The sequence below is a fragment of the Pinus tabuliformis genome, chromosome Q, assembly GCF_031772625.1.
Source record: "Pinus tabuliformis cultivar Carrire ecotype Pingquan chromosome Q, CPIR1, whole genome shotgun sequence".
NCBI lineage: Eukaryota > Viridiplantae > Streptophyta > Pinopsida > Pinales > Pinaceae > Pinus > Pinus tabuliformis.
In genome coordinates this window covers 126,106,766-126,125,395 of record NC_142296.1, presented here as the reverse complement: position 1 = coordinate 126,125,395, position 18,630 = coordinate 126,106,766, and the positions used below count along the sequence as shown (strand labels likewise).

The 18,630-nt window shown below is 35.1% G+C and overlaps 1 pseudogene; it reads right to left on the bottom strand.

Moving 5' to 3' along the window:
* Positions 1 to 11,340: 11,340 nt before the first annotated feature.
* LOC149218574 (putative cellulose synthase A catalytic subunit 1 [UDP-forming]) overlaps positions 11,341 to 18,630 on the bottom strand; it is a 58,197-nt pseudogene continuing 50,907 nt past the window's right edge.

The following is an 18,630-nucleotide window of genomic DNA, read 5'->3' as shown; positions in this document are numbered from 1 at the left end:
AAGGTGTATGAGCATCAGGATACAATCTTTGTTGATGATTTGACCATCCAAGGAAAATCACCTTCAAAACCCTACGAGAGGGAAATGAGCCTTACCTAAGTACAACTGAAGAATGAACAAGGTGTAAAATGACCCATTGGATCCTGAAATGATGATGACAACTCTTTGAATGATGGAACACTCAGCTAAATGGTGACATGGAACAATATTTGGAAAACTTTGGAAGGAGTGAAAACAATCCTAGACCTAATACCTAGTGACCAAATTTTACTTGAAGACTCACTGAAATGACAAAATTTGACTTTGACACCCTAAGACCACTTTGTAAGAGCATGTTTGATCGCTGGTGGAAGTATGCAAATACTAACTGTAACAGGTTCAGGATCCAGTTCTAGTTGAACAGGTTCAGGTTCATAAGTAATTTCTTGTTGAACATAAGTGTGAGAACCTTCTAGAAGGCTCCAGAGGATAAGAATATTCCCTAAACCCTATGTGAATTTCACTCAAACTCACCTAGCACAGGTCATAGAGGGCCTAAGTGCTTTGCAGAGCACCTTGGCTTGGACTTAAGTACTCTGCAGCGCACCCTTACATGGGCCTACCTGCATTGGTCCCTTAGAGGTCATTTCAGGATGTCTTCAGGCCATGAAACTGTCTGGGAAGGAGGCATTCAAAAGGTTGACTTGTTTAGGGCATGTAGCAACTGAAATTAAGGTTTGATGAGCCCTAAAACACTAATCTGGATGATAGGAGTGATGTTCCTAAATGGATCTGTAAGATTCTTGTAGTAGGGAGCAAGTCCCTAAATTATCTCCTCCTCCAAATCTTCATAATCTACCCAATATTCTCATAATATTCCACAAAAATAAATAATATTAGGCACAAATATCCAATTATTCATAAACCTTCCTAATGAATATATTAAAGTTAAAAATACATTATCTAATACAAAAAGAGAGGTTTAATGTTCTGAAGGATGGTCATAGGCCTTAATTTATGTATAATTTACAGGCATGAGCCTTAATTTATGTCTAATTTAGAGGCCCATCATCAATAAATATTACAACCATACCAAACCTTAGTACTCTTTTGGTTGAAGATAGAAGCATTCCTAACAGCTAAGACTCATGGTTGTACGAGGGATAACATAAAATATCAACATTCATTTGGATATTATATGATGAAGGATGCCCACACTAAATTTCCTACATGTATGCTTGTCATTAGTGATAATATGAAGGGATGTTAGGTCCCTATACTACTAGTGTAACCCCTTATTATTATTAATGAAACCCCCTTATTATATTGTTGTGCCCTTACATTATTATTGTTATGTCGGCTTTGATTGCATTATGACCCCTTAGACTCCTATATATATAAAGGAGGTCTTGTCATTTGTATCATCCAAGAATTATTCATTTGTGTAATGTAAAGGAGGTTTCCCCCTCAAAGAGGCTTATTTCTAAGGCGTTGATCTATCTTTTCTATCTTTTTGTGAGCTAGTTTCATAACATTTGGTATCAGAGCTTTGGATTCTAGGGTTTCACTACTCCAAAAGGGCCTTTGTATCATTTTCGCTATAACTTTTTTTCTATGGCGTTTGAGAAGATAAAAAAAAATTAAAAAAACTTGAGACGAAATCGTTCTAAACCTCGAGTCTGAATTTCAGATCTTGTCTCTCTATATTTTCGGAGATACGATTTGAGGAAGTCAGGGTTTTTGCAAGATCCAAAATTCCATCTCAAACAGGTCATCGTGGAATTTTTGCTATAATTTGTTTTCTGCGAAGTTTTAGATTTTTAAATTAAAACCCATTTAAGCCGAAATCTTGGTGAAGCTGAGGCCCGAATTTAAGAATTTGATTTGCTATATTTTCAGAGATACAGTCCAAGAAATTTAGGGTTTCTGCAGGCCCCTGAATTACATCCCAAATAGGTGACCTTGCGAAACTCGTCATAACACTCTCTCAGAGAATCTGGTTCAAATTTCGTAAAAAGTGACAGAAAGAAGACAGACTGTAGATTGTTGGGTATTAGTTTCAAAACCTAAGGTCGAAACAGTGACATGTGGCACGTCGTACAAGTTTTCTCTACTGAACCAGTCTATAATTAGGTCATTGAAGGGTGATTGGGCATAACTCTTTCTTCGGGAATCCAGTTGTGATCAAACTGGCGGGGTTAGAAAGAGGACTCAGAGGGAAATCACAGGCCGATAGTTCAGAACTTAAACATTCGATATTACAGAGTTATAGTCGTTTCAGGATCGAGCTCCTAAAATCAAGAAAAAGCGATATGAGGAAGTTTGATGGCAAATATCTGGTAAATTAGATACTACAGATGGAGCAATATTTTGATCTACATGAGGTGAAACTGTTACAAAAGGTATGTATTGCATCTTTATATTTAGAACCAAATCAATTTTTATGGTATAAAGGGCTTTATTCTCATAAACCACTTTTCATGTGGTCAATTTTCATGGAGGAAATGATAGCGTATTATGAGGACATAAAGAGCAACGCCTTCTTTAGCCAATTGATAAATATCAAACAAAAGGATTCAATGGCAGAGCACATTGAGGACTTTCAAAAATTGAATATAATGGTAAATGATATTCCAAAGAAGCAGAGGATTGATGTCTTCATAAGGACTTTAAAATATAACATCCAACATGAGGTTCGCCTTTGGGAACCTAATTCATTGGAGAAGGCATACAGGTTGGCAAGAAAAGTGGAAAGCAAAATTATGGAAATAAGGAAGTCTACCCATCACAGTTATAAATATGGAAGTGTTGTTTCTCCTAGCCTTCCATAACCTACAAGGTTGACACCACAACAATTGGAAGAAAAAAGAGAAAAAGGGCTTTGTTACAATTGTGATAGCAAGTACATTAAAGGTCATAAGTGTGTTGAGAAGAAATTAGTTTACATAGATTGTGAAGAGGAAGAAGAAAAGGATCAAGAAATGTCGAAAGAAGAGGATATACACTGGTAACCAACCCTAGAGAAAGAAAAAATGAATCCTACCATATCTTGTACTGCATTGGCAGGAATTGCCATTCCTCAAACTCTCAAGATAGAAGGACATATCAAGAAGAAGAAGGTTCAAGCAGTGAAATATCAAGAATAAAAGAATCAAGAAACGTCAAAAGAAAAGGATACTCACTAGGAACCAACCCCAGAGAAATAAGAAATGAATCCAACCATATCTTGTAATGCATTGGCTAGAATTACCACTCCTCAAACTATAAAGATAGGACATATCAAGAAGAAAACGTAATAATGTTGATTGATTTAGGTAGTACCCATAATTTTATTCATTGTAAGATAGTCAAAGAATTGAATTGTTTCCTATATCCAGCACCAGAGTGTCAAGTGACGGTTGTAAGTGGAGGAACCATAAATTACTCTGGAAAGTGCCATAATATCAAGCTATCCATGGGAGAATATGTTTTGAATATTCCAATGCTTTCCATTCCAATGGGTGGTGCTGATGTTGTACTAGGAGTCCAATGGAAACAATCTTTGGGGAAACTGGGAAAGATAATAAGCTCTAACAACATGAAAAAGCTTCTAAAGGAAGAAAAACGTGCCCTAATTGCACAATTATGTTCGCTAGAGGTTCCCACGTCGAAATCATCTATTTCTCCAGATCTCCAAAAAGCCTTGGACAATCATTCCAAGGTATTTTAGACTCCCAAAGGCCTCCCACCTATTTGTGATCATGATCATGTTATTCATTTTCTAGGAAGTGTTCCTCCAAACATTAGGCCTTACAGATATCCCTTTGCACAAAAGAGCGAAATTGAACGTATGGTTGCAGAAATGCTAGAGGTTGGTATAATTCAATCTAGTCAAAATTCTTTCTCTGCTCCAGTAGTATTGGTGCACAAGAAGGATGGATCATGGTGCATGTGTCTTAATTATAGAGAGATCAACAAGCTCACTATTAAAGATAAATTTCCCATTCCTCTCATTGATGAATTATTGGATGAATTGCATGGAGAAATTTACTTCAGCAAGTTGGACCTTGATGCAGGATATCATCAAATCAGAATGAAGGCTAAAGACATTCAAAAAACAACATTTAGAACTCATGAGGGTCATTATTAATTTTTGGTCATGCCTTTTGGCCTTACCAGTGCACCTTCTACATTCCAAGGTTTGATGAATTCCATTTTCAAACCCTTCCTTAGAAAATTTGTGTTAGTATTTTTTGATGATATACTAATCTACAACAAGTCTTGGAAGAATCATGTTCAACATGTTGATAGAGTGCTCAGACTGTTGAACGAGAAACAATTATATGCAAAAACCTCCAAATGTTTCTTTGGAGTACAAGAAGTGGAATACTTGGGTTATATTGTATCTCATGAAGGTGTTAAGGTAGACCCCAAACAAAAACAAGTTCTCCAACTCTTAAAGGATAACCTCACTTTGGCATAGAATCGAATGAAACAACAAGTAGATCAACATCACAACGAAAGAAGTTTTGATATAGACGACTGGGTATTTTTACGAATACAACCATACAAACAAATGTCCCTCAAGCAAGCTAAGAAAGATAATAAATTATCACCAAAGTACTATGGTCCTTACAAGGTGCTGCAAAAGATCGGTACTATGGCATACAAATTGGAGCTTCCTGCATCTTCCCGAGTGCCCCCAGTTTTCCATGTTTCATGCTTAAATAAGTTTATAAGTGACAAGCTCCCAGTTCAAACAATATTGTCAGAACTTGACGAGGAAGGAAAAATCATATTGGAACCTGAAGCAGTCACAGAAACAAGAAACTGACAGCTACGAAATCGATCAATTTCAGAGTATCTCATCAAGTGGAAGAACTTATCCACTAAAAAATCCACATGGAAGGACAAGAATTTTATACAGAAGCATCCAAAACTACTCAAGCATTGAGGACAACGCTTTTTGAAGGAGAGGATCATGTTAGGTCCCTATACTACTAGTGTAACCCCTTATTATATTGTTTTTCCCATGTAGTCCCCATATTGTTATTATTGTGCCCCATAGAAGCCCACTATTGTTATTATTGTGCCCCATAGAAGCCCACTATTGTTATTTTGTGCCCTTACATTATTATTGTTATGTCGGCTCTGATTACATTATGACCCCTTAGACTCCTATATATAGAAAGGAGGTCTTGTCATTTGTATCATCCAAGAATTGCTCACTTGTGTAATGTAAAGGAGGTTTCCCCCTCGAAGATGCTTATTTCTAAGGCATTGATCTATCTTTTCTATCTTTCTGTGAGCTGGTTTCATAACGTAACTTTTATAATTCAAGGAAGCCAAAAGCTAGAACATGCTTTTGAATTTAGGTTTCTTGAAAAGGGAAACTATTGTAACATATGATGGTATTATGAGGGATTAATTTTCTAATACTAAGAGGCTAAATACGATGGCCCAAGTGGAGGAGTTGAATATTATTCTTCATATGTTTCCGATTTATGCAAATGATATCCTGTTTCTTTGTATTTATGCCTAAGTTTCAACAATGTTTGATGGACCAAACATGAATTCAAATGCTAGGGTTGGGAAGTAATGAATATTCCTCTAATTCCATTATCCATGAGAATATTTTTGTGGAAATCGATATATGATTGTGTTCTTATGTTGAGAGAGAGAGAGAGAGAATATTTGATAGACAAAACATGACTTCAAATGCTAGCATTGGGCAACAATCCATATTCCTCTAATTCGATTATCCATGAGAATATTTTTCTGGACACTGATATATAATTGAGAGAGAGAGAGCATTGGGAAATAATACATATTCCTCTAATTCAATTATCCATGAGAATATTTTTGTGGACATTGATATATGATTAAGAGAGAGAGATAGCAACACATATCTTTAGAGAGAACAACACAATAATAATAGATTAATGTTGTTGATGTTGGAATTATGGTGCTCGATGACTCTTTAGATGGAATATTTTATATATCATCTCGAAAAAAAATTATAGTTTCAATTTGATGGATGACATGTCCTTGATATTGATGTTTATGAAGATAATGTTTTGGTTTTCACAATGGAAGAAAAGTGTACCCAAGTATACCCGTTGTTTGTAAGGTAGCTATATCCTTTATTTGTAAGATAATTATTTGACTCTTAAATTTTATAGGAAGTACATATTCTTAACCAACTTATATGTATTTAACTCTAGATTTATTATGAGCTAAGAGGAATCAAATCACTTAAGGTGTAAATTTTCAATCCTTGATGTGCAAACTTTCTTTTTGTAGTGTAGAATATTATTGATTAATTAATAATTTATTATAGTTAATATTTGATAATAACTATATTTCGTAATTAATGTGATTAATAAGATTAATAATAACTACATTTCGTAATTAATGTGATTAGTAAGTTTAATAATAACTATTTTTTTCTTAATTAATGTTATTAATAAGATTGATAATTATTACTAAATTACTGTACTAATTATTTTTTAAATTAATGTTATTGCTAATAATACAACTAATAAGGATTTAACATCAATTATTTTAAATTATAATGGTAATGTTATTTAATCAATAATAACATAGTTGAGAGAGAGCTTTTAACTAAAGATATTAAATACTAATAAAAGACATTTTTTTTAAGAATTAAAATCATGTAAATTTCAAATGGTCAATTATGGAAAATAAATTATTAAAATTAAATAATGATTTTAAATTTTATTTTAATAATCTAAAATGACTAAATCCTTATTTCAAATGGTTACTATTTATTTTAAATAGTTGTTAATATTTATTTATTTATTTCTATTTTACTAAATCACACAAATTCAACACAATCATTAAATCCATCCCAACCATACTCTAAATAAATAGAAATTATGAATTTTTATTAAGTGGATAAGTGTACCTATTTCAACCTCTAGATGTATGGTTTCATCATTAAAATTTTTAAATTAATGAACACAGGATTGATGGTTGTGATTTGATGAAGGGTTGTTGAAGGGCTTTATCTTGTATGCTACTGTTGAGTTTAATGAATATTTAAATAAAAATATGGCCACCAATAGGCTTCATTAACTATTGCAATGGATACAAGCACACGATTGATTAACGCTCTCCTCCTCTAGGTAGTTGAGTTTGCCTCAACTGTTTCATTCATCGCCTGTGTGGATTGTCCCTCAAGCATTTCATTAATCAACCATCCATGGACCATTCTAAAGCATTTCATTAATCACCCGTACATGTTGTTTATGCTTCACAATTCTTGCCAAAAAGGGGAGCTTGTAAGCACGCACTACAACACAAAGGGGGGTTTTAAGACAATACTTAAGACAATATTTGTGTAAATTGTCTTAACTTGAGAAAAAAGAAACCTTGTCTATTGTATTAAATATTGTCTTTAAGCGAGTGTCTCAAATTAAATTATCTTAAAATTAAATTGTCTTAAAATATTGTCTCTATAAAGACAATATATAACACAAGCATTTTTGTCTCTCTAGAGACAATTTCATTTTTGTCTCTCCAAAGACAATTTCAGTTGTCTCTTTAGAGACAATAGTTGGAATTAAAGACACATTGTCTTTAAAAAGACAATGTCTTTGATCTTAACTATTGTCTCTCGAGAGACAATAAAAAATTACATTCAAAGATAATACATCATCGATTTTGTCTCTTTAGAGACAATATAAAATAATGAATCTAGAAAAGTATCTCACAGTTGAAACAAAGCAATATTAAAAGTATTTAATTAAAAATGAACTACAATATCATTGATTAATTCATATTTGGACGCAGTGGAATCGAACCACCAACCTCCTGCTTATAAAGCAGGTGCTCTACCATTGAGCTAGAAACCTTTAAAGAATTATGTGAGAATTATGGTAGTCCTTGAAATTGCATATATAGGCATTGATTTTAAAACTAGCAATTGCACTGAGAAGTGCAAAGGAATGCCAATAAAAGTGGGAATGTGAAATTGCATATATAGGCATTGATTTTAAAACTAGCAATTGCACCAAGAGGTGCAAAGGAACGCTGATAGAAGTGGGAATGTGGAAGCCAATAAGCAAGTGAAATATATGGAAAGTGCAATTACAAAAAACTCAAAGACACCATATCAATCCATTTTACCCCACCTTGCTTGCCCAATAAAAGTTTTGGAGTACCTATTCCAACATTTTATAGGCTACTTGAAAAGAAAAAAAGAAAAAGACACATAAACCAATGTGACCCAGCTAGAAATTTATCAACAATTGCAATCTTCTTGGAAGGCAGTAGGTCAATATTACTCCAAGCTTGAACTTTTCTTTTTTAAAACTTGGCTATTATCCATCTCCAACAACCAAACATTGAAAAACTACAACTGAAACACTATTTACTAAAGGACCTGCCCAAATAAGAAATAATCTCCCCTAAGATTTCATTTATGATTTAGCCAAGTAGGGGAATGATTCAGCCATGTAGGGGATTCATCTTGGCCAAAATGAAAACTTGAGCAATAGATGGAACAGTATCAAATGTGTGATGATGTTATGTAGTAGTGAATTAACTCTAGTAATAGACAACACCCTATAATGTTCAAAATCATCAAAAGATTGACAAAATAGAACCCACACACAATAATTCAACCTAGAGGGGGCTTAGAATGAAAGTCACTTGTACTGATGGTTTGGAATGAGGGAACTATGAGAGTGGGTCTAGGCATAAGCACAATGCAAGAAATAACAAGGATAACTAAGAAGCTCATGAATGAATCCATCTAAAAATGAATGATGACAAGGATAGGAAAGAAGGCCATAAAAGAATCCATGTGAAAAACAGAATTCTAGATTGCATTTTTTAAATGTAGGAGCTAACATGTATCTACATAAAGCCTCCGGGATTGTATGCAAGAAAATTCCCTAGGATGTATACGAACCATTTTAGAATGAAAAAAACTTGCAGAAGATTGCTACATATGATCACCTGCATTTGTTTTATTTCCTTCAACTCCTCAGTTCCTCCGCATCATTGTGCTTTAGCCTACATCTTTCATTCAATAGAGACAGGTTAAGCAAGAAAATTATTATATCAAATTAACACTATGGAAATTCACTAGAATAAATATGATGTTACATGTACCTTTAGATTTTTCTCTGCGGTATGTTTTACACAATATGCTTTATGTTGAACCCTTCAACCATGAGTACTCACAGTCAAATAAAACCCAGAGTCTCTTGCACATAAGGGATGAAAACTACTTTGCTAGTGCCAAAATTGCACTACGAAACCACAAAATATTTATGTCAGTTAGTGCAGAATCAAAATATAGATTCCATGAGAATTACCAGGTTAGAACAATCTACTAACCCATCAAGTGTTATTATAAGTTTCAAACTTTCATATACATTGAATCCTAACCTTCAAATAGGCACCTTGCTGATGACAAATACTGCATGGAAACATATATTGTTATCTAAAAAGTATTTCCTGAATTTCATAACATACCAATCGTTAATTTTAACATTGCAAAAATCCACCTTCATCAATATGCTATTGACCAAACCATTCAGTGGGATGCTAATTTAGGTCTTTAACAACATCTCACTAGACAAAATCCAGATGCAACAATCATGCACAAAACAAGTAAAACAAAACAGTTCAGCATGCTCAAACTTATATGCATTAATGGTAATGAAGCAACATCTCAATTTAAACATACCAGCCCTTTAACAAGCTCCATTTGACCCCTCCTAAACGTATTCTCCAACAACCACTGCAGGTTCACAAAGGAAATGAAGATACCATAAGGGAGAAAATATATTGCTCCTCACCAAATCATTAACACAAGATAAAATCAACAATACGATTTTGCATAATTAACTTCTTGTATTCTTTTGAAGTGAACACCATTCAATCAGAGATTTTTACCTCAGCGCAAAATACATGAACCCACTAGCCATTAGTAGTCCTCTTAAAACCACCACTCAAACCACCACATAGAGCACAGTTCATACCACAACCAGGCATACCATGGCTAGCTACATTTGGATGCCTCATGCCTTGGAGTTGGTATTGCCAGTTTAAAGCTTCACATGGCTGACAATACCATCCTCCAAAAGAATTCCTTAAAATACCATAGTAATCTTGGTGAACTGCTACTTGCAATATAATGTTGACATGAAAATTTTAAGATACCCACTATAATCCACTGTAACAATACTGCAGTAAATAGAGAGATAAAAATAAAATAGAGGAAGGAATAGCCAGATTACCCAGTAGTAATTGCAAACAAAAATTGTGTTTGATCAAGTAGATTCTGGAAATCTACAAATATCTCACAAAAGAGATTCTTCTCTTGGTGAGATAGATGACACTTGGTAACAATCAAAATTCATTTCCAATGGAACTTTTGCAATGAGGGGCCGGGACATTGTCTCTTTAGCCTGCAACATTGTCTGAGAAGAAGAGTTTGGGCATCCAGCAGTAATGTTCTCTTTATCCAATCAAAGAAATATTACGAGACAACTAAATGTATCAAAAGAAAGATTAAGAATTGTGTGCTAAGCAAGTTCTCTGATAAAAAAATTTAACAGAGTTAAAACTGCCATTCACTCAAATTTAAATAGAAACCTAGAACAAAGACTTCTAAAAAAAATATCAAATTTAGATGATTCAGGGTTAGGTCAAAACATGCATGTTATTTAACGCATTGTAGAACTAAAATTTTGGATGCAATGGAGTCATCAAAGATGGGGTCAATGATTTCTGAACATAGTTATAACTGTAATTTATGAAACAAACGAACAACGTATATTTACTATTTTCCTAGGCACTTATAATTGTATTTTATGAAACGAACAAACAACATACATTTACCATTTTCATAGGCACTTGTATGCCTAAAATCTTAATAACTGCCACTGCTCCTACATGACACAATTATTTGATATTGACCACTTCACATTTTAAAAAACATGACATTCAATTAAGATGTGCCATAATTTTGTCTGTGATAGGAATGCCACTTAAAAATGAATAAATATTTTTAAAAATACATTCTTCAATATCAAACCTTATAATCCATTGCCCACTATTTTGTGGCATTAGATTAGTTCTGGAACAGGCATGACTCCAAGTAAACCTCAACTGTCTTGGTTGAAATAGAGAACCAACTGCACCGTACAATCTTAACTATCAATCAAAGACAAAGTACAAGGTTTAGTCCCTATGCTGGAACTAGCTAGAAAGCAATATGCTTAAAGCCCCTCCCTCTCAAATATTATTATCTAGAGATGACACAAATAAATTTGAGATATTCTTGGCCCTCAGATGTGTTTTTAGTTCCTCCTTATTTGTTGCTAATGAACGCTAATAGGGGTTTTAGCAATTTACACCACATTGTTGTGTGGTTGATGATGTTCCTGTGTTTGTTGTGAAAGGATCTATCCTTACCCAAAGTAGGGAGAATATGGACGAAAGAAGAATTTACCAAACAATAACTATTGTTGGTGTCCGGTTCTGGCAACCCATTAATCCCTTGAGGAATGGATAAAGATGAACAATCACCCACAGAGAGAAAAACAGTTTTCCAAACAATGGACCCCAATATTGATAACCACTATTAATAGCTTGGGAAACACCTGCTACTACACCAACAAGATTTACCACAAGCAAAGTAGTTGGAGGGATGAGAAGACTGGTCCACTTAAAAACATAAACCTTAGCAAATTCACCATCTTCATCTGAAGTCTTTGATGTGACAGTAAAGTTTGTGTCAATCCCTGCTAGAACTTTCAGTAACCCTTGAAAGATGGTAAACAAATGTGCTGATACACCTCCAATAACCCAAAATTGCTCATTCCTCAGCCATTCATCGATGCCAACTATACTCCAGCGTAGCTCTAGAATAGCAGTTGTAAAAATGGAAATAAAATATAACATGAAGAACACACTTACACAGTGGCTAATCTGAAGATCAAAATAAATATAAAAACTAGGGGAAAATGTGAAGCATTGTATGAGAACGAAATCCAAAAAAAATCTAAAATATAGATTGCATTACAGGTGAGTAAAGATTGACAAGATTAAGGTCAGTAAGGGTTGAAAATCTTACCTTAGGAATGATAAACTTCCTTGTAAGAAGACAAACAACTGACAGGGTACAATATGCAACCAGTGGGAGGGATGTGAGAGGATAAACTATGGTATTGATGTATGCCAGCTTCTGCAATTGGTGTAGCCATACCAAATTGGACAATGCCTGCTCAATAAAATTTCAACAGAACCAAGGGCCCATCAGAGCACTTGATTCAAATGATCTAAAAGATTGATTGGTGCAGATCCCTTGAATGTAGGATGTGCAGGCATGTAGTATATTTAAATCCAGTGTCGAGAATGCATTTTAAACCTAGTCAAAATATCTTCTGTGATAGAACCATAAATCCACCTAATCTGCACAAAATATGAGAACCCATTCATATTAGATCTTTGCTTCAAGAATAGGTGCTTGGTGCTTGGTTTCCTAAACAAACTGTTGCCTTATTTTGAAGAGAATTTATGCACATTCAGGAAAAATGTTTATACAACTTCACTATAGAAAAAACTAATTCAATGAACTAAAAAAAATCCACAGCATCATCAAATAGATGCAGATCCACCTCTACTCATACCTCTTTTCCCCATTCTGACTTGTCTTCATATCCACAGCTGATAACATGAATGGCTTCTTTCAATAAAGAAGCAGGATTCGCAGATTGTGGAAGAACATCATTTTCCATGAGGGTAAATTGAATAAACACTGGTGATTGTCCCAATCTTTTCTCTAAGCTCCTTTGGGACATGAGCAATGATTTCTCATCATCAAATCCTGCAATACGCAATTTCAAAGAAGGGTGAGGGCGAACAATGTTTAAGGGTAAATGAGTTGTCAAAAAATACAAATCACTGGTCTGGACTTGGACTCACCTTCAACACCCTCTTCTATGTATTCCAAACTAAAGATGGGTATAGTAGATTCAGTTCGCTTGGTTCTCTTCTTATCGTCATCATACCTTTTGTTTGATTTTCTGCTCTTCTTTCTAGACCCCTATCAACATCTCAGAAAACATGCTGGTTCAAGATCCTTCTCAATGAGAATAGGATCATGTTGGGTTGTGTTATATTCTTTCCACGACTAGACCACGTAGTTAAATGGGGGGTTAGAGGGGTGGCGGAGCCTCACTTCGTTGCGCCGATTGTGTAGCGCGGGGATCACAGGGGGTTTGAGGCGTATCTGTAACCCCACTTTATCGGGTCCGGGGCAGCGCCCCGAAAATTTTTGGTTTTGGACCCTATGTTAGGGTGGGCGGACCCACCTATGGTTTTTTGCATGATTTTCACACATGTTTTTTGGACGCGATGGTTTTCCGTCCATGGTATTGGACGTGATGGTTTTTAGTCCATGGTATTGGATGCTTCGGCATGTATAAATATGTATTAGAACATTGAAAGGAACATAATAAAAAATCAAGCTGGTAATCCCGGTTTTGGGATCCACGGGAAAATCTCTGTGTATATGTGTTTTATGTGTTCTGCTCTTGCATTGTTTATTTTCTGTGTTTTAGAATTCGTATGCAGGTAATTTTTGTATGGGGTTAAAACCTACAAATCATAACCATAGAGTGCTTGTCTATTAAAACAACACCCTATACCCACATAAACAGGCCCTTGGATACCATTGAAACCTCTCAAGGTGATTTGCAAAAATTTCAGAATTAATATGCCAGGCTGAAATTATATGAAAATTGCATAATTGCGTATAAGAAAAAATTTTGGGTTTTTATCAATGCCTACATCAAAGAACATAGTGTTACGATTAGCATATCGATCATGTCGATCAATGCCATCAAATCTCTGAGGAAACCATACATAGCAAGTTTTCTTCCCAAGAAATGGATCCTTTAGAAAACACATTGCCTCACGAATATCTTTTCTGTTGTTTATATAATGATCACGATCAAGGTTCAACAGAAAGAGGCCATTTTTTAGGATAGCAGACACTCGGACCTAAGTGGAGCAATGGATAACAATCATCAGTGTCAAGATAATAATTAATGAATTTCATATGAGGAAATCAACAAAAAAAGAGAGATGTGTACATAGCTAGAAATATACCAATGCATTCATTACACTTGCTTTCTTGTGGTGTTGGAAACCAGGCCTCTTTTCACGGGATACATAAAATAACCATGGCAATTCATTACCATCATTTTCAACTCCCCCACTGTGACCTAAGAATACCTGAAGCAGAAAGTGAAAAATTTAGTAGTACTAATTTCCATTACTTGCAACATATTTATAAGCATGTTAACAAAAGGGAGAGAAAATCATGATACTTCATATAGACTACAAAGGAAAGATAAGAATCTGGGGTAAAAGATGAGTATCTGATACCTGGATCATCCCAGGATGGTCTCGAGTGTTTTTGCCTGGCCATGGAGTTCCATCTTGCATGGTCCATCCCTCTTTTGGCACTTTTTGTGATTTGGACACAAGAGAATTAATTTGGATCATGTAATCTTCATATTCCCTCTGATATTGGCACAAAAATGGAAGATATCAAGGGCAAGAAAAACCAATAAACCAACAGAAGTAGCTCTTACATTTGGATACTTTAATGTGCACTTGCCTTCATTGCTCTCCATTCTTTAACAAAGGAAGGTTGTACTTTATCCTTCAAATAATCAGTTTTCTCGGCAAAGTAGAATTATGGAGCCCTCGGCTCGATACTGTATTTTTTGCAAAATGGTACCCACTTCCTTGCAAATTCTGAAGTTTCTGAAAGAGTTTCAAAAATCAACATTGCTGCTCCATCATCAGAAACATAGCATGAAACTTTATCGACAGGATAATCCAAGGAAAGGATAGACAAAACAATATTTGTTGTGACAAGAGGAGACTCCTTTAGAGGGTCCACTATACTGACAAAAATATCAACACCGGCCAACTGAGATGGCTCTCCTTCACTGTCAAACTTGTGAAATTGCAAAAGAAGAATCACCCACAAGGTTCCTACTATTAACACTTCTCAGAGTTTATCATTGGATGGAATATTTACAACTATTAACATTTAATTCTCAGAGTTTATGATTGGATGGGATACCTACAACTATTAATATTTCTTAGATGTTGTGTAGGATGACTTGTAGGAAGGATAGTATATTTGTTGGTTATAAATTCCAATGGGAGGAATAGGCAGTTTCAGTTTGCACCCAGTTCCTCATCCTCTTCTTCTTCTTGGATTCCCAATTTTGGTTTTGCAGATATCTAGAGAAGGGTATATTATAAGATGACAAAATTTTATTGAAAAATTATCAAGCGCACTAAGGGAGCATAGTGGGAAAATGTTTCCATGGTTAATACCCTTAGCAGACAAACATATATTCAATGGTGATCCCAGCAGACAAACATCGTGATCAAGTTTCTTTCACTGTTTTGCTGCATTTTTTTGGGGTTAAACTTACCGGTAGTAGATCTATAGGTAGGTTCAGTTAAGAAAACTTATTTAGACTTGAAGTATGTAAGTTCAGGATAGAACTTACATAAAAGTGGAAATATATATCTTAGGAAAAAGAGATAAGGCTTTGCATTTTTATTCACCAAAATAATAAAGGTCAATTTAGAGAAAAAGTTGGGCTTATAAATTCATACCGTTCTAGAACATAAGCCAAAGGAGCAATGGCCAACGTAGCAATAATTTGTTTGTATGCAGAAAATAAGTATAACACCTTTGGCAGGTAGCAGCTCTGGTAGGCATAAAGAAGTATACGGGAAAAGAAAAGTAGAGTCAGGAAGGAATTAAGCCAAAAGGTCTAGCTCGGTCAAGTGATAATAGTATAATCCATGTTCATATCCCAACAGAGTTATCAAAGTTCATAGTGTGGTATGTGTGTCGATTGCTCCTTAATACCACTTGATTGGTAACAAATAAGATTTATGCTCATCATGCTTTTATCGGCCGCCTTATTAACCTTCCCTTGTGGCTGGGGAATCCATTGCTATTGCTTGAGCTAGGCCTACTTCTCTTCAAACACCCCCACTTGACGATGCCTACTGAAATAGGTAGGTTTTTAGTCAGTAAGGTTATTATCAGTGAAGACCCCTTCCAGCAAGCTAGCTAACCTAACCTAAGTCTTGAATCTGAAAGAGAGGAGAATAGGAAGGAACTCACCTGGAGGAACGTTGTTGTAGATGTGAAGAGTATAGAAATAACAATATTTGTTGTGACAAGAGGAGGATCCTTTAGAGGGTCCACTGTACTGACAAAGATGTCAACACTGGCCAACTGAGATGGCTCTCCTTCTCTATCAAACCTGTGAAATTGCAAAAGAAGATATTCAGTCTCACCCACAAGGTTCCTACTATTAACACTTCTCAAAGTTTATCATTGGATGGGATACTTACAACTATTAACATTTAGTTCTTAGAGTTTATGATTGGATGGGATACCTACAACTATTAATATTTCTCAGATGCTATCTAGGATGACTTGTAGGAAGGACAATATATTTTTTGGTTATAAATTCCAATGGGAGGAATAGGCAATTTCAGTGTGCACCCACTTCCTCATCCTCTTCTTCTTCTTGGATTCCCAGTTTTGGTTTTGCAGATATCCAAAGAAGGGTATATGATAAGATGACAAAATTTTATTGGAAAATTATCAAGCGCACTAATGGAGCATAGTGAGAAAACACTTCCATGGTTAACAACCTTAGCAGACAAACATATATTCATTGGTTAATAGCCTTACATTCAATGGTGATCCCAGCAGGCAAACATCATGATCAAATTTTTTTTGTTGTTTTGATATGTTTTATTGGGGTTAAACTTACCGGTAATAGATCTGTAGGTAGGTTCAGTTAAGAAAAATTATTTAGACTTGAAGTATGTAAGTTTAGGCTAAAACTTACATAGAAGTGGAAATATATATCTTAGGAAAAAGAGATAAGGCTTTGCAGTTTTATTCACCAAAATAATAAAGGTCAATTTAGAGAAAAAGTTGGGCTTATAAATTTGTACTGTTCTAGAACATAAGCCAAAGGAGAAATGGCCAACGTAGCAATAATTTGTCTGTATGCCACAAAGACAAAGTTTTTCATTCCTTGTTCTAAAGAGACTTTGTTGAGGATATTCATGCCTGTAATTGCCGCCTAAACTGCAACCTGTGATAGATGGGGCATGAACTTTTACATTTTCTGCTTGCACACTACCACTTTTACTGTTCCTGTTGCAGCTCCTGCTTAGCCCAGTTGCTTCCACATACATATATTTTCATTAACAGACTAAATGCATAATGATTCAATGGAAAGCAAAAGTTAAAATAATATATATTTTTATCATCCTTCAAGACTTACTGATTCACACTGCGTGTTACCAGGCTTTGACAGGACTACCAGTGACTTGCACATGCTTGGGGGAGATATCTTGAAACTCCCCAGAAACCTACCAAAAGGCATTACAGTTACAATTACAATTAAATCCATACAAGCTAAATTGATTGTAAATAGCATCCCATATAGTCACATTTCAGGTCCAAATTCCAATCGCAGATGCAGCTAAAGGAGAATGACAGTGCAATTTTCTCAGAAGTTATTAGACACTATACCGGTTGAACATTTGTGAGAAGAGGAATTGGAGTCTAAGGATCCTGTCTCAAAGAGGTAACTGAATTGATATCCTCCCTTCGCTCATGCAACTACCACTATATCATCGCTTCTAAAATATGTTTATAAGAAATTTCCACTAGAATGAAGAGGGTAGACATGCATTTGTCCCTCTCTCCCCATAGATAGAACTTGTAAAGCATGGATCTTTAATTTCAGACCTGCTCCTTTTCACCATATTTGTAAAAAATCTATCAAAAGGGACTCCTTGTATTATGATGCCAACAGTTGACTCGGTAGCAAAGTTTGCTACTAAAATCCAAGAACATACAAGAATTTTGGCTATGCTTTTGAGACTTTTGTACAAAGACAGGATACTAAGAAAGGAATTCCTTCTATGTGATTATGGCATCACAAATGAGGCTTCAATCTCCCTCATCGTAGAGTTGAAAGGTGGAGCCAAGGGAGGTGGGGGCTCCTTCTATTACTACATCCAAGTATTTTAAGGAATCCCTCAAGCCTGGTCCCAACTCTTCAAATTTTAAGGATATTTCAAGTCTAGGCTTTGTGGTTGAGCACTCACTAGACACCCCTACCCTTGAAGTGATGGATACTGACACTACTATGAGGGTGGTAGAATTTGTAAATCAGTGAACTAGTAAGTGAATGTATGTGAAGTTCCCAATTGGTTCAGAAAGCATGGGGTATTTTCTTGATAAGGATCGGAAGCAACATTCATGTTCACTAAAAGTGTCATGTCATGAAATTGAAGAATGTGAAACTACACTTGAAGCAAAAATCATTCAGTTCTTTTGTTTCCCATTTAGAATAGTACCAATCAATGTGTCTTGGAATGTCTATAATTTTCTTGTGTAGTGAGCTTGGAATAGAAATTAAGATCATATGGAAAACTTATAAATTCATTAATTGAAATTCTATTGGGATTGGGATTGCTATTGTAATATATGTGTGCACACTTGGAATTAGCATTGTTTGTGATATCCTAAATGCTTGAGTAGGTGGAGATCAC